Consider the following 21,737-nt stretch of genomic DNA (forward strand, 5'->3'; position numbering starts at 1 on the left):
GAGTAAACACAAAGTCTTTGAAGATGACTGCAGTCAATGAAGAAGTTTGTGGTCCCCGAACCGGCTCCTACCTGCTGATATCTCCGGGCCCCTTCTGCTTTGTTGGCCCGGCACAAAATTACAATTGTGGCAATGTGGCATGCCGGCAGGTATGAGGCCATGGAATACTGACAAGGCCTCTAGACTATGGTCCTACAAATTGATTCGCTCATCTGAAAGAATTAATGTTAAAAGAAATGTTATTAGATTAATGCAGTGTCCACTAAAAGATAAGCATCCAATGATCTTATGATTCGGATATAGACAGTGAAGGAAATAATTATTTGATCCCTTGCTGTTTTTGTAAGTTTGCCCACTGACAAAGACATGAACAGTCTATAATTTTAAGGGTAGGTTAATTTTAACATTGAGACAATATCCCCCCCAAAAAATCAAGAAAATCACATTGTATAAATTCGATAAATTTATTTGCATTTTGCAGTGAGAAATAAGTATTTGATCCCCTACAAACCATTATGAGTTCTTGCTCCTACAGACCAGTTAGACGCTCCTAATCAACTCGTTACCTGCATTAAAGACAGCTGTCTTACATAGTCACCTGTATAAAAGACTCCTGTCCACAGACTCAATTAATCAGTCAGACTCTAACCTCTACAACATGGGCAAGACCAAAGAGCTTTCTAAGGATGTCAGGAACAAGATCATAGACCTGTACAAAGCTGGAATGGACTACAAAACCATAAGTAAGACGCTGGGTGAGAAGGAGACAACTGTTGGTGCAATAGTAAGAAAATGGAAGAAATACAAAATGACTGTCAATCGACATCGATCTGGGACACCATGCAAAATCTCACCTCGTGGGGTATCCTTGACCATGAGGAAGGTGAGAGATCAGCCTAAAACTACACGGGGGGAACTTGTTAATGATCTCAAGGCAGCTGGGACCACAGTCACCAAGAAAACCATTGGTAACACATTACACCTTAAAGGTTTAAAATCCGGCACTGCCCGCAAGGTCCCCCTGCTCAAGAAGGCACATGTGCAGGCCTGTCTGAAGTTTGCCAAAGAACACCTGGATGATTCTGTGAGTTATTGGGAGAAGGTGCTGTGGTCAGACAAAAATTGAGTTCTTTGGCATTAACTCAATTCACCGTGTTTGGAGGAAGAGAAATGCTGGCTATGACCCAAAGAACACTGTCCCCACTGTCAAGCATGGAGGTGGAAACATTATGTTTTAGGGGTGTTTCTCTGCTAAGGGCACAGGACTACTTCACCGCATCAATGGGAGAATGGATGGAGCCATGTACCATAAAATCCTGAGTGACAACCTCCTTCCCTCCGCCAGTACATTAAAAATAGGTCGTGGCTGGGTCTTCCAGCAAGACAATGACCCAACACATACAGCCAAGGCAACAAAAAGAGTGGCTCAAAAAAAGCACATTAAGGTCATGGAGTGGCCTAGCCAGTCTCCAGACCTTAATCCCATAGAAAACTTATGGAGGGAGTTGAAGCTCCAAGTTGCCAAGCGACAACCTCAAAATCTTAATGATTTAGAGATGATCTGCAAAGAGGAGTGGACCAAAACTACTCCTGACATGTGCACAACCCTCATCATCAACTACAAAAAATGTCTGACTGCTGTGCTTGCCAACAAGGGTTTTGGCCCCAAGTATTATCGTATTTTTTGGACTATAAGACGCACTTTTTTCCTCCAAAATTTTGGAGGAAAGTGGGAGGTGCATCTTGTAGTTCGAACATATGTTCTGTGGCTGTGGGTGGTGAGGGCCTGGGGGGGAAGCAGCAGCGGGGGGTGAGCGGGGCTCAGGAGGCATCAGCCAGCTGCTGCGGTCTACACTGTGCCCACTGCTAAAGAAAATGAATATTCCTTGATCCCCACGCCCATGGGCGTGGAAAGCAATGAATATTAATTTTCCTCAATAGCGCGCACACTGTGGCTGCAGTGCGGCTCCTGCTGCGGCTGGCAGTCTGTGTGCCCGCTATTAAAGCTCATGAATATTCACTACAATCCACTCCCATGGGTTGTAGTGAATATTCATAGTCTTTAACAGTGGGCACACTAACCGCCGAGCGCAGCAGGAGCCGCGCTGCGGCTACAGTGTGCGCGCTATTGAAGAGACTGAATGGTCACTGCTCCCCATGCACACAGTCCCGGCATGGGGAGCAGTGACTATCCCGCCACAGCAGTTCACTGTGTGAGGGCGCATGGCCATGCTCGCCCTGCCATGCGCGGCTCACACAGTGAGAGTGTCGGCAGCAGAGCGGGACAGCGCTGGAGGAGAGAGGAGGTGAGTATGATTGTTTATTTTTTTTGTGGGAAGAGTGATGAGGGCTCAAGGGTTGCCAAGCATACCAGGATGAGGGGTGCCATGCATACCAGGATCAAGGGGTGCCATACATACCAGGATGGAGGGGTGCCATGCATACCAGGATCAAGGGGTGCCGTACATACCAGGATGGAGGGGTGCCAAGCATACCAGGATGGAGGAGTACCAAGCATACCAGGATCAAGGGGTGCCATACATACCAGGCTGGGGGATCAAGGGGTGCCATGCATACCAGGATGGGGGAATCAAGGGGAGCCATACATAACAGGATGGGGATGAGGGCCACGTATATCAGGATGGGGATGAGGGCCTTGTATACCAGGATGGGGTTGAGGTCCACGTATACCAGGATGGGGATGAGGGCCACATATACCAGGAAGGAGGGGCCATACATACCAGGATGGAGGATATTAACAGAATTGGGGGACATTACCCCAATACCAGTGTCAGCAGCAGACCCCCTCCCCCATAACAGGGCATCATGACCACGTTTTTTGCTTACATTTTTTTTTCTATTTTCCTCCTCTAAAACCTAGGTGCGTCTTATGGTCCGGTATGTCTTATAGTCCGAAAAATACGGTAAGTGTTTTTTGCCAGAGGAATCAAATACTTATTTCTCACTGCAAAATGCAAATAAATGTATCTAATTTATACAATGTGATTTTCTTGATTTTTTTTGGATATTCTCTCAATGTTAAAATTAACCTACCCTTAAAATTATAGACTGTTCATGTCTTTGTCAGTGGACAAACTTACAAAAACAGCAATGGATCGAATAACTATTTCCTTCACTGTAGTATCGGTCAAAAGTTTGGACACACCTGTTCATGCAATGGTTTTTGTTTTTCTTATTGGAATGTGCACATTGTTAATTTAGACTGAAGGTAACAAAACCAAAATTGTACACATAAGAAGTAAGGAGTAAAGAAACATATGTGAAACAAACCAGAATACAGGTGAAACCTTACATATGAAGCAAACCAAAAAAAAGGTGCAAAACACTAAAAAACTCAACTAAAAACAGGTACAAATGCAATAATGATTCGGGCCCAATGTGCACATGCCAATAAGAACAAGGAAAACCTTTGAATGAAAACATGTCCCAAAACTTTTGATTGGTACTGTACATGGGCATTTACTTTTCAGATTTGTATGTGTGAGTCCCTAAAACAGTGTCACTAACAGAATTGCTTTTGCTGCAAGGATCTCGTACCAAGCTAAGTGAAGCTATGTGCAAATTATTATTTTCCAAAATTGTTACAAAAAAATGTTGGTTTTGCCGTTGTATAGGAAAAAATGGCAAAGACCACCATGCAAACGTAGAGTGTGATGCCAGCCTTAGAGTTCATTGACAAACTAGAAAGTGCTGTGCTTATCTATGGAGCACAGTCTGTTCTGATATCAGCTGTGAATCTACAGTACAGACAAGCTGCAGGGAATGTAAGTTCTTGGAACCTTCCCTGTTCTAAATATGAATCACTAAACTTCCAAATTAATGCTAAGACTACATCCTCAATGCGTTACACTGCTCCTCCGCGACCTCCAGAAATTTTGCAGTCTTTATCTATATAAAACAAGTGCAAAATATGTTATTTTACCATTATAAGTAAAAACCACGCTCAGGGTGTCTAAATCCAAGCTGGAACAATTTTTACATCCTGTTACTATGGAGATAGAACATCTCTGTGAACCAGATACTGCATACAGTGCTAGCCAAAAGTATTGACACCCCTGCAATTCTGTCAGATAATACTCAGTTTCTTCCTGAAAATGATTGCAATCACAAATTCTTTGGTATTATTATCTTCATTTAATTTGCTTGCAAGGAAAAAACACAAAAGAGAATGAAGCAAAAATCAAATCATTGATCATTTCACACAAAACTCCAAAAAAGGGCCAAACAAAAGTATTGGCACCCTCAGCCTAATACTTGGTTGCACAACCTTTAGCCAAAATAACTGCGAACAACCGCTTAAGGTAACCATCAATGAGTTTCTTACAATGCTCTGCTGGAATTGTAGACCATTCTTCTTTGGCAAACTGCTCCAGGTCCCTGATATTTGATGGGTGCCTTCTCCAAACTGCCATTTTGAGATCTCTCCACAGGTGTTCTATGGGATTCAGGTCTGGACTCATTGCTGGCCACCTTAGAAGTCTCCAGTGCTTTCTCTCAAACCATTTTATAGTGCTTTTGGAAGTGTGTTTTGGGTCATTGTCCTCCTGGAAGACCCATGACCTCTGAGGGAGACCCAGCTTTCTCACACTGGGCCCTACATTATGCTGCAAAATTTGTTGGTAGTCTTCAGACTTCATAATGCCATGCACACGGTCAAGCAGTCCCGTGCCAGAGGCAGCAAAGCAACCCCAAAACATCAGGGAACCTCCGCCATGTTTGACTGTAGGGACCATGTTCTTTTCTTTGAATGCCTCTTTTTTTTTTCTGTACACTCTATGTTGATACTTTTGTCTCATCTGACCAGAGAACATTCTTCCAAAACGTTTTAGGCTTTCTCAGGTAAGTTTTGGCAAACTCCAGCCTGGCTTTTTTATGTCTCGGGGTAAGAAGTGGGGTCTTCCTGGGTATCCTACCATACAGTCCCTTTTCATTCAGACGCCGACGGATAGTACGGGTTGACACTATTGTACCCTCGGACTGCAGGGCAGCTTGAACTTGTTTGGATGTTAGTCGAGGTTCTTTATCCACCATCCGCACAATCTTGCGTTGAAATCTCTCGTCAATTTTTCTTTTCCGTCCACATCTAGGGAGGTTAGCCACAGTGCCATGGGCTTTAAACTTCTTGATGACACTGCGCACGGAAGACACAGGAATATTCAGGTCTTTGGAGATGGACTTGTAGCCTTGAGATTGCTCATGCTTCCTTACAATTTGGTTTCTCAAGTCCTCAGACAGTTCTTTGGTCTTCTTTCTTTTCTCCATGCTCAATGTGGTACACACAAGGACACAGGACAGAGGTTGAGTCAACTTTAATCCATGTTAACTGGCTGCAAGTGTGATTTAGTTATTGCCAACACCTGTTAGGTGCCACAGGTAAGTTACAGGTGTTGTTAATTACACGAATTAGAGAAGCATTACATGATTTTTCAAAGGGTGCCAATACTTTTGTCCACCCCCTTTTTTTTAGGTTTGGTGTGGAATTATATCCAATTTGGCTTTAGGACAATTCTTTTTGTGTTTTTTTCATTGAAGACAAATTAAATGAAGAGAATAATACCAAAGAATTTGTGATTGCAATCATTTTCAGGAAGAAACTGAGTATTATCTGACAGAACTGCAGGGGTGCCAATACTTTTGGCCAGCACTGTATATAATCAATAAATGACCAATGTATCATAGCAGTAAAGATCTACAGATGTACAGCAATGGTATTCTACTGGCTCCTAAAAATAAGCAACTTGTATCAAAATGCATTTACAATATTTACAAAGGAGCAAGGGCAGAGAGGATGTGGTATTCACGGAACAAGTTAAGGGTGCATTTACAATGGCCGAATATTGGCAATGCTCGTTTCCTGATAAAGTCAGTAATCAAGACAAAATGTATTTATTTATTTTACTCACTTGTGTAGCGCCATTAATTCCACAGCGCTTCACAGACAATATTGTCACTGTCCCCATTGGAGCTCACAATCTACATTCCCTTTCAATGTGTCTTTGGAGTGTGTGAGGAAACTGGAGGAAACCCACGCAAACACGGGGAGAGCATACATGCTCCTTGCAGATGTTGTCCTGGTCCTTGGTGGGATTTGAAACCAGGTCCCCAGCACTGCAAGGCTGCAGTGCTAACCACTGAGCCACTGTGCTGCCCAAATAAGTCATTTCCCAATAATCTTGTCGTTTAAATAGACTGACAGTCACCCTATAAACGACAAAATGCTTTTTCGTCGAGTGAAATGATTTTTAAGCTCACTAGATCATTTTTCTCAGCAGCAAATTTGTGCTGTGTAAACGCAACATGTGCTGTATCTGTATCTATCGTGCTGTGTATTCTGTGGACTGTAAGGCTATGTGTCCACGATGCAGAAATGTCCCGGATTTTTTCCTGAGCATTTCTGCATCTCCCTGGCAGAAAAAACGCATGCGGATTGTACATGCGGATTGTACATGCGGATTATACATGCGTTTTTCCTGCCAGGGACATGTGGATGTGAAGCAGAGATGACATTAGTTCTCCAATATAACAGAGCAGTTTTATTATTATAGATGAGGAATTGTAACTCTGTAACCAGACACTAGTAACTCCAGACTAGATTTATCACAGCATAGGGGGTCAGTTTAATTCTTAAAGAAGTTGTCCACTACTTTATATGAACCCCCCAATGTATGCCCCCGGGGCCCAGAAGTGTTTTTGTAAATACCTTGCAGTACCTTTTCTGCCTCTGAGCGGCGCTATCGCTGGCCGCTCAGAGTCATCACGTGACCCGTCACTATCGCTGGCCGCTCAGAGTCATCACGTGACCCGTCACTATCGCTGGCCGCTCAGAGTCATCACGTGACCCGTCACTGATGTCACGTCAAGTGAGGCATGACATCAGTGACGCGTTTCCCACGGTGGATGCTGGGCTGTCGGCGGGGTTACCCTGTGCGTCACATCCAGCACCCACCGCGCGCTATCCTAGTGAATGAGGAGAGGGAGAGCGCACAGTGGATGTCGGGTGTGACACACAGGGTATCGCCGCCCACAGCCCAGCATTCACCGTGGAACGCAGAAGTGAGTACCCCCGACTGCAGCCGGAACTTGACATGACATCAGAGGATGTCAGAGCCGGCTACAGCCGGGGGTCACGTGATGCCTGTGAGCGGCCAGTGATAGCGCCACTCACAGGCAGAAAAGATACCACAAGGTATTTAGAGAAACACTTATGGACACTGGGGGTATACATTAGGGGATCATATAGAGTAGTGGACAACCCCTTTAAAGGGAATCTGTCAGAAGGTTCAACCTCCTAAGCCATCTACATGGGCATGTTGGTCATAGGAAGCTGAATAAAATGATACCTTGATATCTGCAATCCGATGTCTTATTCCAGGGAAATCCACAATTTCTTAATGTGTAAATAGGATGTTAAGATCTAAGGGACATAGATCTCCTTGAAAATCTGCCTCCAGAGAATATTTTACATGAAAGGGGAGTTACCAGTGTGAGACAAGTAACTAATGCAGGTCAATAGAACTGAACTTTGTCTTCTTACATACACATTTTTTGCAGCTCTCTGAGCTCTGCTGTATTGTAACAATATTACAACCCTGTCTGCCTGTGAGATGGAAGCTGAAGCTGAGAGGAGCCTGCAGATGTGTCAGGTATAATCACACACAGCTCTGCAGTGAGATCAGGAGAGCAGAGCGGCCATCACACATCACACTGGGAACTCCTCCTTTCATTTATAATAAGATCTGGAGGCAGATTCTCGGGATGTCTGTGTCCGGTCCATAGTTCTGAACAGCTTATTTACATATTAAGAACAATGTGGAATAAGACATTGGATCGCACATATCAAGGTATCATTTTATTCAGCTTCCTATGATCTACATACCCATTTAGATGGCTTTTGAGGGTTGATCTTACTGACAGATTTCCTTTAAGTAAGTTTTTACAGAAATACATTCTGGTCATGACACCAAGACACACTGAGTGGTTTACTACCAGTTTTCTGCATCTGCACTTAACCAAAACCGCTTTCTGCAGCCTATGCCCCACAAAAATTTAGCTACAGGTGTCACCGAGCTGCTTTTCTTAGGGTATGTGCACACAGCTTCTTTTTCTGGCTGATTCCACTTGGAACTCGCTTTAAAGGGCGTCCCAAGACCGCCATAAAAAAATCAACGTAATGCGCAGCAATGTTAAAACAACATTGTTATACACATGTTCATTGTTTTGTTTTTAATCTCTTCAGGATTCTGAAACCATGAAGCAGTTAAAAGAAGTAATTATACTTTAAATTTAGTTTAGTTGTAGTTATAGTTTAAATTGTAGAAAAAATGCATTAGAGACAAAGGCAAAACCACCAACTAAGCCACTTCAGTAAAAAGACTGCTGGCTTTCTGCTGAATCAGCTTAGTCTAGCAAAACCTTGGTGTCTTAGAGATGTCATGTGCACGCACCTTTATTATGCATTTAGGGTCCGTGCCCACGATGCGTTTTTCCTGCGGAATTTTTGCAGCGTAAACGCTTTGGAAACGCTTAGTAGTCCTTCTCCCATGGTCCTCAATGTAAATCCGCAATTTCAATGCCCATGCTGCGGAATTTTCCGCAGCGTTTTTTATGTGCGGGAAATTCTGCAGCATGTCCATTATTTGTGCGTTTACGCATGCAGAATTGCCATCTCAATGCATTAGAAAAACGCAAGGCAATTCCGCATGTGCAAAACGCTTCAAAAACGCGCAAAAAACGTGTGTCAAATTCCGCACGTGTTTTTCCGGGTAAGGACATGCAGAAATGAAGCGGAAATGTTCCTCTTCATTTCTGCATCGTGGGCACATAGCCTAAAAGGGATTTTCCGGTTTCAGAAAGCTCCTGTACCCCTGCTGCAGTTTGTTATAAGAAAAGAAGCTCTGCTTTACTAACCCTGTCCACGTTCAGCGCCGAGTCTCTGCTGCTGGCCTGGTATATGTTAATGGCTGCAGCGCTGACATCACATCCGCAGCACTGCAGCCAATAACTGGGCTCAGCGGCTCTGCCCGAGTTGACGGCACTGAGCTCACTTGCTGGCTGCAGCGCTGCAAATGTGACGTCAGCTTTGCAGACAATAAAAGTTGCTTGGAGCAGCAGCGGAGACTCTGGATCCAAGGAGGGTGAGAAAAAGGCAGTTTTTTTTTTTTAAACAACCTGTAGCTGGGAAACAGGGATTTTCTAATACTGGAAAACTCTTGTGCGTATGAGCAGACGTCTATTTCAGCTGGGTCTGTTCAACCCGCCTGAAAAAGCACTTAAAAGAGCTAAAAAGTATAACTATAACCACTGCAATGCAAAAATGACCTTTTTTGAGCTTCTTTTACCCACTTCATCCTTTGAAAACCGCAAAAAGTTTAAAAGAAGTGACCTTACCATTCATCATGCGGCTTTCATTTGGAAGCCACACATTATTTTATACATAGAAGTAAAAAGAAAAATGCCAGCGCCAAAGCCAACGCAAAAAACACAGAGACTCTAGTAAAAACGCAGCCGGCGTTATCAGTGCAAAGCAGGAGATCTGGCTGGGTGAGAGGCCTCTAACATGGGCTCTAAGGGAAAATGTTTCTCATTGTGGAGGCATAAGGAGACTTATAGACTATGTTATTCTCCTCCACTTCCTTGAATATCAGCTCTTGCATTAAATTAAAGATCTGAGTCAGAAGACGGTCATAAACTAGAGAAATGGAAACCAGACGTATTCACCACTTCATAGGATGGTGCTGTACACTTCTGAAGTGGCCTTGTTACTGGGTCTGAGAGGAACAAGTGAGCTACTTCAGGAAAGGCCTCTGGGATATATGCCACTTAACTAGAGAGGGTAGGCTAGAGAAGACGGAGTAAAGACTGTTATCTTGGAAAGGTAGCTGCTGGCTCGTGTGCGATCCACAAAGGGTAAGTGGAAAGTTCAACAAACACAGGGCCCTGTGGCACCCAAGAGACAAAGCTGCAGTTACTCTCAGCCATTCTGTGTGCCTCTGCCCCTTGTATAGTGTCTCTTGATTGGTCCCGGTGCCATGCCGCCAATCCATGGTGGTGTGCTGCCATATTGAAAAGCAATATTAGTTGATGACAGTCATTCAAGTCTATTGACTGGTATCCATCATTGCTTTGCTGTTACAGGTGCCAGGATCACACACCTTGGAAGAAAAACAGTTAAATGTAACAAATTGTAATATTTAACTGATTAACCTTACCTAATAATAATACCAGTAAAAATAATACAGTGCAGTGTGCAGCGTCACCAGCAGGGCACCATGCAAGAAAAGCACCACGTGCCCATGACCTGCTTGTCCTCTCTTTGTTATCTCTTGTATTGCACAATCTTATCATTTGATTTACATGAGGGACAAGGATGTTGTGTACATATTTCATGGGAAGAGAGGGAAGGGCATGTCACAGTACATCACTATATAAATCATGTGAAGAGCACGCCTTGATGCAATACACTGTCTGCACAACTATTAGGCAATGTGTGTTTTTGATGATTCATTTTATTATTGAACAACTACCGTGCTGACGGACAATCCAAAAGGTTATTAAACCTGAAATCTGATTATTATCAGATTAATCTGAAAGCAAAAGTAAGGAAAGTAAAAGTCTTTCTTAGGCCACGTTCACACGTTCAGTATTTGGTCAGTATTTTACCTCAGTATGTGTAAGCCAAAACCAGGAGTGGGTGATACATACAGAAGTGGTGACGTGTTTCTATTATACTTTTCCTCTGATTGTTCCTCTCCTGGTTTTGGCTTACAAATACTGATGTAAAAAAAAAGCATCAAATATTGAACATGTGAACGTGGCCTTAGGGGAATATCTGTGTATTGAAAATTATTATGCAATTAAATGAGTTATATTTTCCATATCAATTGTTTATTTCCATCTGTTAAAGTGAGAATAAAAATCAAACAACTCAAAATATACAAACATACATTTCTGACAAACAAGACATTTCTGATTCAAGTCGATGCATGGAATCCTCAAGGCCGGTGTTTTGGATTATGGTGAGTCCTTATTCATAAGTCTATGAGGATTCACAATAGTTTGAAATGCGTAAGTATCATAAGTTACTCCCTTTTTTCCTTCTCTTTTAAGGTTTTTCTTTTTAATTAAAGCACCCCTGTCAGCAACTTTCAGTTTGGAGATAATGGTATGCTCGTGCTCCGGGGCGGCCTATGGGGGGCGCTTTATCTGGTGCTCTGCTTATATATTCATCTGTATGGTCTTATGTTAGCTCGCTGTGTCTTCACTGACCTGCCTCCTATTTTACCTAGCCCTGCACTACTAAATGCATTATGTAAAATAGGAGGCAGTGAAGGCACAGTGACCGGTCATAAGAGCATATAGATGAATATGTAAACAGAGCACCAGATAGAGCGCCCCCCACAGGTCGCCCCGAAGCAGGAGCATATCATTATCTCCAAACTGAAAGTAAGGATTACACAAGAACCACAGGACGGATTTCATCAACCAAGGTATCATTTTAATCAGTGTAATGTCGCACACCTAACAGTGTATGTAGTGTACTGAGCACAATCCTGCTGACAGTTGTGCTTTAAGTAAGCTTTGCAATAAATGTGATTTTTAACTGAATATTTTTTCCACGGTGCTGGAAGTTGCCCCTTTTAACCCCCCCTATTTTTTTTTTACAGCCTCACAGACATTTTTAGAGAGGTGGACTGTTTTCCTTCACCAGCCAGTTGTGGCTCAGACTAATGCACCAAGAACTCTCTACATCCATTATTACATTTATTACATGTGCTGTTGGTCCCTGATGACTCCTAAGGGAAGAAACGCGTCAAAACGCAAACAGGGAGAGTGCAGGGCCTCCAGTACAGGGCTAGCTGTGGACTTCCCTTGTCAGGGTGGGAGCAAATTGGGTTTCAGGACAGATCAGCCCACTGTAGGGATCAATTATGTCACCTTCTAGCCAGCTTTGGATTGTCTGGAGCATTATCACAGATCTGAATATCCCTGGACCCGTCCATCTCTTATTCAGTGCTGAATGGGAGAGGATGTTCCTTTATTTATATTTTTTTCATGTAATCTATCATTATACAATGGGAATTATATTTTTGTAAGGACGTCTATAGTACCAGGATCAATTGACCACTATCAATGTCACCTGATATAATTTGATCATTGAGATTGGTCTCATTTGCTCTTATGGGCTATCTAATTGGGTCTCTTTGACCACTGTCAAATATCCCTCTACTATAATTAATTCTATTGTGTTTGTCCAATAATATATTTCTTTATATTCTCTATTGGATTTATCAAGCATATTGTCAATACCCGTGGTCATTATCAGCATCAATATATGACCATTATCTGGTATTTGTGGGTTGATATTATTGTATATTCTACCCATCCATCTATTTGACTATCACTTGACCCTTTTAGTTATGTGTCAGTCACCTCTGTTGGATAACCTCCTTACACCAGGTTCATTATCCTGATTGTAGCTTTGGCCTCTCCCTTTTTCATTTCCACAAGGCGGTATTAATCATTTTTTATTCAAATTTAGTAAAAGTTATGTTTTAATTGTTACCTCTCTCACCTATTACTGTTTATTTCTTCTTATACAGCTTGGAGTTGGAAAATCTGCATAAAAATGATAATATGGTCAAAATATTCACTTGCTTAATAATTATGCACAAAGTGTAGCTAGTTTAATGGATGTATGGCAGATCAGTATGATTTGTGCTTCTCTCTCTAGTTATTGTATGAAGAACAGTGGTAGCAATTTAGGGGTGTAATTAATAGTCACACATCACAGGTTGTATATAGTGCCTGAAAGTTGGGAATTAGAAATAACTCAAGTTTTTCTTCTCTCCCTGTAATTCTTACCTAGTGTAATGTAATGGGATACTGCAGCACCTGCTTTTTTTCTTTTCATTGCTTCTGAGAGCAATAAAGAATCGGATAACTAGGCAGTTTATGATACCAATGTAGTGTGTTCATACTGTTCTGCATCACAGCTGATGCCAACAGACACTCAACTTACCCCATCATATTAACCAGAAAAGACACTGGTGGGTCACTCAGACATATATGATCCAGCTCTATAAAATATATGTAGGGGCTTTCAGAAAATAGAAGTATCTGCATAACTCCTGGCTCTCAGCAACAGATTTGCAGATGCAGAAAAATCAGCTTTTATTGTTTAGGAAATTGCATAGGAAATTTGCATGCTAAATGAAAATGATCGGTCACAACAATTAAGACTATAGTTTTGTCCCAAATGTTTTTGGAGTGCTTGATTGTTAATCTACAGCACCTCTTAGTGGCTAAATGTAGTTTCATCAACTATGCATATCAGCCTAACTACGGTTTACAAGTCTTCAGCTTAAGAAAACTCCATGATGCACACATTGATTTATATATTATTCAATCAAAGATACCTCCTCTCTTTCTTTTTTTTTTTTTTTTTAAAGAATATTGTCACCAGTAAACCCACAATGGTCCTGATGAATCTAGTTTCTAAATTTACTTGTGTCCTCCATAAAATACCATTTTTTTTAAAGCATCTTTTCTTGAAATATGTGCTGTACTTCTGTTGTTCCTCCTGGAAATGTATACAGAAAATAGAATTGGTGTTAAAGGGAACCTGTCACCAGAAAAAACTCTATTACCTGCAGATATGGGGTTAATCTGCAGGTTAATAGCATTATTAACCTGCCCGGTGCCCGCACATAGCCGAACGCTGCGAGGAGAAAATTAACTTTATTCCCCCCAGCAGTGTTACGGCTTCAGTCACAGGGGTGGCACCAGCCCCCCAATTTTTTTTTTCACATAGGTAAAAGGAGAAAATGGACCCCGAAAATTACTGTGCAATGTCTCCTGAGTACGTTGATACTCCATATGTGGGGGAAAACTTCTATTTGGGCACATGGCAGGGCATGGAAGGGAAGGAGAACTGCTTGACGTTTTGAACACAAAATTGGCTGGAATCTAGAGCAGACGCCATGTTGTGTTTGGAGAGCCCCTGATGTGCCTAAACAGTAGAAACTCCCCACAAGTGATGCCATTTTAGAAACTAGACCCTTCAGGTAATGTATCTAGATGTGTAGTGAGCACCTTGAACCCCCAGGTGTTTCCCAGAAGTTTATAACGTTGAGCCGTGAAAATAAAAAAAATCCCATTTTTTACCACAAAAAATGTTCTTTTAGCCCCAATTTTTTTATTTTCACCAGGGTAACAGGAGAAAATGAAACCCAAAATTTGTTCTGCAATTTCTCCTGAGTGTGCAGATACCCTATATGTGGGGGAAAACTACTGTTTGGATGCAGGGCAGGGTTCAGAAAGGAAGGAGTGACGTTTTGGAATGCAGACTTTGATGGAATGGTCTGTGGGTGTCATGTTGCATTTGGAGAGCCCCTGATGAGCTTAAACAGTGGAAAACCCCCACAAGAGCCCCATTTTGGAAACTAGACTCCTCAAGGAATTTATCTAGATGTGTGGTGAGCACTTTTAACCCACAGGTGCTTCACAGAATTTTACAAAGTTGATCTGTGAAAATTTTTTTTTCCACTTTCACAAGGATAGCAGGAGAAAATGGACCCCCAAAGTTGCTGTGCAATTTCTCCTGAGTACACTGATAACTCATATGTCGTCAAAAACTACTTTGAGGCACAGTGCAAAGATCAGAAGGGAAGAAGTGCCATATTAGAGTTCAAATTTTGCTGGACTGGTTTGAGGGTGCCATATGACATTGGCAGAGCCCCTGAGATGCCAGAACAGCAGACCCCCATAAGTGACCTAATTTTACAAACTACACCCACAATAAATTCATCTAGGGGTACAGTAATCATACTGACACCACAAATGTGTCACAAAATTGTATACCATTGGGCAGTGAAGAAAAAATAATTACATTTTTACCACCAAAATTTAGTTTTAGCCCCAGATTTTACATTTTCTCCTCATATGTGGCTGTACAATACTGCTTAGCCATACAGACAGACTTGAGAGGGATGGAGTGCTATTTGAGTAGTGTGTGGACTCTATATACAGAGTTTTAAGTGCTAGAAGAGCAGTGCCCCCCTCAAGCGACCCCATTTTGGAAATTATACCCTTCCATGAATTTATCTACAGGTGTGGTGATGATTTTGACTCTTTTGACTCCATGGGTGTTTTCCAGAAACAAGCAGCAGTGGATGATATTGCTCAATGAAAACTGCAAACTGCCATTGTAGGCCCTAGTACATTGTAGTGACCAGCACATTGTAGCGACAAGCTCGTGCTTCTGAAGACATGCACCCGTAAATTAGGTGGGCTCCCATCGCCACAGAAATGCGAAACATGTGGACGCTAAATGTGGTTTAGGCACACTGGAGCTCAGAAGGGAGGGCAGCACTTGGATTTGGAAGCTCAGAATTAGCTGAATTTCTTTGGGGGGGGGGGGAGCGAGAAGCCATTAAGCTTTTCCAGAGTCTTTGTACTACCAGTAACGTGGAAGCCCCCTATATTTCCGTTAACAGATGTCAGACCTGAGTGGGCACATTTATACACACATAAAAAGACGGACATCGCCGGATCATAGGCCAGACGGCGTCCACGGTGCCTCCATCTGCCTCATTATAGGGAATCTTCAGCCGGGGGCTCCGTCTGAATCACGTATTTCAGAGAATTACACGGAAACCCTGGTGTAAGCGCTCAGCGCAGGATAAATGTGAGCCGAGACATACTGCGATCTTTGGGAGGCAGAATGAACAAATCAACAGCAGGTGAAGAATTGGTTTTATTTTTTACGCCGTTCCTCGTGCGGTATAACTGATTAGATGACTTTATTCTTTGTGCGATTACAGCAATACCAGATTTATATCGGATTTTTATGTTTGGCTGCTGTCACACACTAAAAAATGCTTTACATCGCCATATTTTGAGAGCTATAATTTTTCCATATTTCGGCCGACAAAGTCATGTGAGGGCTTTTTTTTTGCGGGACGAGTTGACATTTTTATTGGTACCATTTTCAGGCACAACATTTTTGATTGCTTTGTATTCCAATTTTTGGGAGGCAGAACAAAAACCAGCAATTCAGGAATTTTTTGTTTAATATCGTTCCGCATGTGGTAAAATTGATAAGGAAGCTTTATTATTTGGGTCAGTACGATTACAGCGATACCCCATTTATATATTTTTTATGTTTTGCTGCTTTTACACAATAAAAACTACTTTATAGAAAAAATAATTATTTTTGCATCGCTTTATCCTGAGAGCTGTAACTTTTTTATTTTTCCACTGATGGACATGTATGGTGGCTTGTTTTTTTGCGGGACATGATGTTGTTGTCGGTGATTCCATTTTTATCCACATTTGTCTTTTTGATCGTGTTTTATTTTACTTTTTGTTTGGCAGTATGATGAAAAAGCATAGTTTTTTGCCCTGTTTTTTTTTTTTTACGGTGTTCACTGAAGGGGATAATTAGTGTGACAGTTTTATGGGGCGGGTCGTTCCGGAGGCTGCCATACCAAAGATGTGCACTGGTGATCCGGATGTCGTCCCCATGGCAATGATTGGGCCCCTGTGATGACATTGCGGGGCGCTGATCGGAAGGGAGAGGGAGCCCCGAATACTGACCAAATACTGATAGTGGGGCTGTGGCCTTACACCGAACCCGTTATCCTGTTATGTTGAATATGGTCTCTGATCTGCAGGCAGGATTTTATACAGCAGGAGGAATTGATGTAAATGTTATACATTTTTGTGCGAAAACTTTCAGTAAATCTTGCATTTTATTAACTGAATCCCTTGTGTTTGCATGCATATGAGTCCATTGGGCAGTCCTAATCAATGAGAGTCTTGCAGTCCTTCTGGTATGAGTACATGCAGAGATAGCTGTCAATCACTAGTAGGACATCCCACTGGACTCATACATACAAGCAGCAAGGATTTTAATGAATAAAATACAAGTTATACTGAATCTTTTACAACACACCTATATATCATTCTGCTCAGCTTCTCCTTCTCTACACGGAGCTGTCCACAGATCAGACTGCATGTAAAACATGACAGGTTCCCTTTTACTCTCCCATTGCTACACTAACCACATGATTCAGACTGTGAGAGTTTCTGCGTCATCTAATATAAATGTGTAGGGCATTCAGATATCTAAGGTAGATATGAAATATCTCTTTTTTTGCAATAATCTGCTTCACCAGTAGTGGGCAGACTACAACAAGATGATGTGGAGAAAAAGTAATTACATTCATACACTTTCAGAAAATTCTTACAATCTCTTTAAGAAATATATGTTAAAAACTCTTCCGGTAAATAGCCGGCAATAACAGAAACCGGCGTGTCACCATTTCCTCCTTTTTAAAATAAACAAATTGGAGTTCACATTTCCTCTAAGCTACACAAATGGTTCCTTTTTATCTAAGTTACTGTTTAACTTTCCTAAAGGTCCATATAGATGCCCAGATAAGTGCCCATAAACGGGCATACATCAACAATATATAAGTTGATTAGTGCTCTTTGAATGTTTTGTTATGATGATTTTAATGCTGTCTAAATCCAATCAATCTAATCAGAATGTTGGTTGTTTGTCGGCTGATCATGTGCACACAGACCTATGATCGTCAACAAGTATTCTTATGAAGGAACTTTCACCAATAATTGTCACATATAAATGGATTTTAAGACCTGAACAAGTGTTTTGTTGTGTGCCCAACTAGTAGAGGTTTGCTTATGGCAGGCTTTCCCAACAGGGACACATAGAAATACAGTGAGATGCAAAACTGAGCTGGACTTAACTGTGTTGGAAGAAGCTTGAAATATAGTGGAAAACCGGTCTAGAAGGCTGTCATTGGGTAGGTGCGGGGTATGCTTGGGTGCAGTCTCTAAGGTTTTCTTCAGTTTTCAAGCATAAAGAGAGCTTCCAGCCTAGGATTGAAAAGTGACCATACTGATCTTATGTATAGTAGTCACCTTACCTGGTTCCCACTGTTTGCCTCCCACTGCCCCGTCTGCTCAGATCTGCACTCCATTCCTCCAGCTTCCAAGTTGGCCACCACAGAGGTATGGGAACTGCAGTGGCAAGCCAAAACTCACTTATTCCCTGCCTTTCCTATCCCACAGTACTGGGAAGGGTCTAATCGCACAATTGGCGCTGTACCACATAGGAAGCATCTGAGGCCTTGTCATGGTTATACACTGTTTTTTGATGGACTTAACTCATCTGGTAGAGATCACAGTGGTAGCAGCGGTGCTCAGTTGGCAATTTTTGTTAAATTTAAGGCTGCGTGCCCACGATGCGTTTTTCATGCGTTTCTGCTGCGGAATTTCCGCAGCAGAAACGCATCAAAAACGCATGGTAATCCGCACCCCATGGTCCCCAATGGCATTCCGCAATGTCAATGCACATGCTGCGGATTTTTCCGCAGCGTTTCTGCAGCGCTCATAAATCCGCAGCATGTTCATTAATTTTGCGGAAGCGCCGCCATTGACTTGCATTGAGACGCATATAATGCGCGTCTGTACATTTGTACAAGTGGATTTTATGCGTCTCTATGTGCGGATGGTACCCAGTTCTGGAGGAGAGAAGACTCTCATCCAGACCTGGGTACCATTGTACCTGTGAAAAAAAGAATAAAATGATAAATAAAGTTTATATTCACCTGTCCGGCGGCCCCTGTAGCGCTTATCTTCCAGGACCTGAGATGACGTCGCGGTCATGTGACCGCAGGCTGTCTCGCGAGATGCCGGCAACCCGGAAGAAGCCAGGACGAGCGCGACAGCACATGCGGCGGGGGATCGGGGGTAAGTATAGCTTTATTTTTTTATTTTTACGGTCACACTGTATAAATCCATGCCTTTTGCATGGATTTATACAGTGTGACCTAGTTGTCAAGCACTTTCCAAGTGATGCTATCGCCTGGAAAGTGCTTGTCAGTCCGCATGCGGAAACACATGCGTTAACGCATGTGGGTACGCATGTGAATCCGCATGTATTCCGCATGTATTCTGCAGGAAAAACGCATGCACAATCTGCATGCGTTTTTTCTGCCAGGGAGATGCAGAAATGCTGCAGAAATTTTCTGCTTCATTTCTGCATCGTTGGCACATAGCCTAATAATAACAGTAGAAAATAAAGCATATACTGACATCATAGAGCAACCTATTTTGCAATCATGTCTAACCACACGTGAAAATGTAGAATTCACCACGAAACATAAATGCACACTATGGTTGGTGCCAATTGATTAGGACCTGGTCCATGAGCTGCATCAGTAATCTATGGACCCTGAGAACCGTCTCTTACCTGACAATATCCGTTGTTCTTTTTTTTTGATTAGCCAGCCTGGCACTACAACACATGTGAGCAGAGGTGTATCTAGGGGGGGCAGCCGGGGCATGTGCCCCGGGCGCAGCCGGCAGGGGAGCACAGTCGGGCCGACTAATGCGGCAGTCTGATGTGTCTGCCCCGGCGGCTGCGTTCTGCTGCCCCCCCCCCCCCCCCGTACTGGGAGTTGGCAGTTCTCTGAGTAGGGTGTCAAGCTGACACCCAGCTCAGAGACGCTGCAGCATGCCAGCTCCTGGCTTTGAAGCTCTGACCTCAGGGTCAGAGCGACGCCAGCAGCGTGATCAGGTCATGTGATCACGCTGCTGACGTCACTCACTGGCGCTGCAGCTGCAGAGACGCACATTGGTGGAAAGTGCTCTGTGCTTCAGAGCTGAAGACCCCGAAGATGGAATGGAGGTGAAGATTCATTGTGGGGGGTGATTTACTATAGGGGGTGATTTATTGTATGGCTGAGGGGTGATTTACTATGGGGGTGATTTACTATGGGGGTGATTTATTGTATGGCTGGGGGGTGATTTATTGTACGGCTGAGGGGTGATTTACTATGGGGGTGATTTATTGTATGGCTGGGGGTGATTTATTATGGGGGGGTGATTTATGCTTGCTAGAACTCTCCTGTTAGGTTTTTTCTATCTTGCTGGTCACATGACCTTGTTTGCCTATTTAATCCTGCTCTGCCCTCCTGGCCTTGCTGGACTTCATTGTAATTTCTACTCTTAAGTTAGCCTGGTGCTTAGTTACCTTTCTCAGTCAGTTTAGCTTGGTCTTCGGACCTTTATGTTCTATGTTGTGTGTTTGTCTTTTACTGCTACAATTTCTGCTAGGAGGTGCCCAACTTTATCCCAGTCCCTAGTTCTTGTAGGGATCCCTCCCTTACATCTATAGGTCTTCGTACAGACTAGCCGAGGACTTTAGCGGGTCTGATTGCAGGATCAGGTTCCCCGTTACATCGTAGGGATCTAGCTTAGTTCTATTGTAGGGACAGATCTCCTTTCTTTCCTTAGTGCTTGTAGCAGGCCATAACAGTAAGTCCAGCCCAAAAATATCTCTAAGGAAAGACTTCCAGTTTCTATCATGGTATCTGTTCAGGATTTGGCTCAACGCCTGCAGGGACTCTCTCTGGAGGTGGCCGAGCTCCAACAACACGTGAGTAGCTGTTCTGGAGCACATTTTGTGGAGCCAAAGGTACGTTTGCCTGATTTATTCTTTGGTGATCAACAGGAATTTTTTTCCTTTAAAAATGCTTATTTATTGTATTTTCGTTTGAGACCCAGTTCCTCTGGTGATGAATCACAGCGCATAGGGTTCATAATGTCACTTTTGCGCAAAGAACCTCAGGGATGGGCCTTTTCTCTCCAACCTAGTGATCCATGCTTTAGATCAGTGGATAGTTTTTTTTCTGCTTTGGGTTTGTTGTACGATGATCCTGATCGTGTCTCATCAGCTGAGACTGAATTAAGACATTTGAGGCAGGGATCAGGTAATGTGGAAAAATATTGTTCTCACTTCCGTCGGTGGTCTGCCCAGGTGGGGTGGAACGATTCAGCTTTGAAAAGTTTGTTTCTTGCGGGGCTAGGTGAAAGGGTTAAGGATTTGCTGATTGCTTATCCCACACCTGGAAACTTGCAGGAGGCTATGCAATTAGCTATACGGGTGGACAGGAGACTGCGTGCAAGGGTTAATGAAAGTAAATCCTCTGCCATGTCAGCTCCGAGTCTTGAGAAGGTCTGTACTGACATTGGAGAGCCGATGGAGATTGGGGCGATGGCACCCCGCTCTCAGGAAAAAGACCGCAGATCTTCTGAAGGTTTGTGCTTTTATTGCGGGAAATCTGACCATTTTATTAAGAACTGTGTGCTTCGTATGAACAAAGAAAAAAAAAAGGTCAGTTACGCCCGTATTGCCTGTTTAAATTCTAAGGGGGTATTTCTTTCTGCTACCACTGCTGCTCAGGAAGAATTAATTGAATTTCAGATATTTGTGGATTGTGGTTCTACTCTGAATGTGATTGATGGGGGATTCTTGGAAAAACTTAAATTAAAACCCAAACCTTTGTCATCCCCTATTTCTGTGGTTTCTGTCGATGGCTCCCCCTTGAAGAGTGTTACTCACAAGGTCTGTGAATTTCCCCTCACTATTAATGGTATTCACCAAGAAAATTTGGATTTGGTGGTATTAAATAATTTGCCTTCTCCAGTAATTTTGGGGTTACCCTGGTTAAAATTGCACAATCCTGTACTGGATTGGTCTACCAATGAAATTAAGTCCTGGAGTCCTAAGTGTTATGACAAGTGTTGTAACGGACGTATTGCTGTGGTGGAAAAAGGGGAATTACCTGTACCTATTCAGGATTTTTGGAGAGTTTTTTCTGAGGAGGAGTCACAAATATTGCCTC

At 42.8% G+C, this 21,737-nt stretch overlaps 1 long non-coding RNA gene across 1 annotated transcript in view; it reads right to left on the bottom strand.

Annotated features, from left to right (window-relative positions):
• Nucleotides 1-7,924: 7,924 nt before the first annotated feature.
• The window catches only part of LOC141154746 (uncharacterized), a 43,940-nt gene continuing 30,127 nt past the window's right edge, over nucleotides 7,925-21,737 (bottom strand). The window contains exon 3 of the long non-coding RNA XR_012247470.1: nucleotides 7,925-10,172. This is a non-coding gene — a long non-coding RNA (uncharacterized lncRNA). The remainder of the gene's footprint in view (nucleotides 10,173-21,737) is intronic.

Source organism: Phyllobates terribilis, unplaced genomic scaffold (genome assembly GCF_046119375.1).
Source record: "Phyllobates terribilis strain yellow unplaced genomic scaffold, ASM4611937v1 Scaffold_7__3_contigs__length_470593459, whole genome shotgun sequence".
NCBI lineage: Eukaryota > Metazoa > Chordata > Amphibia > Anura > Dendrobatidae > Phyllobates > Phyllobates terribilis.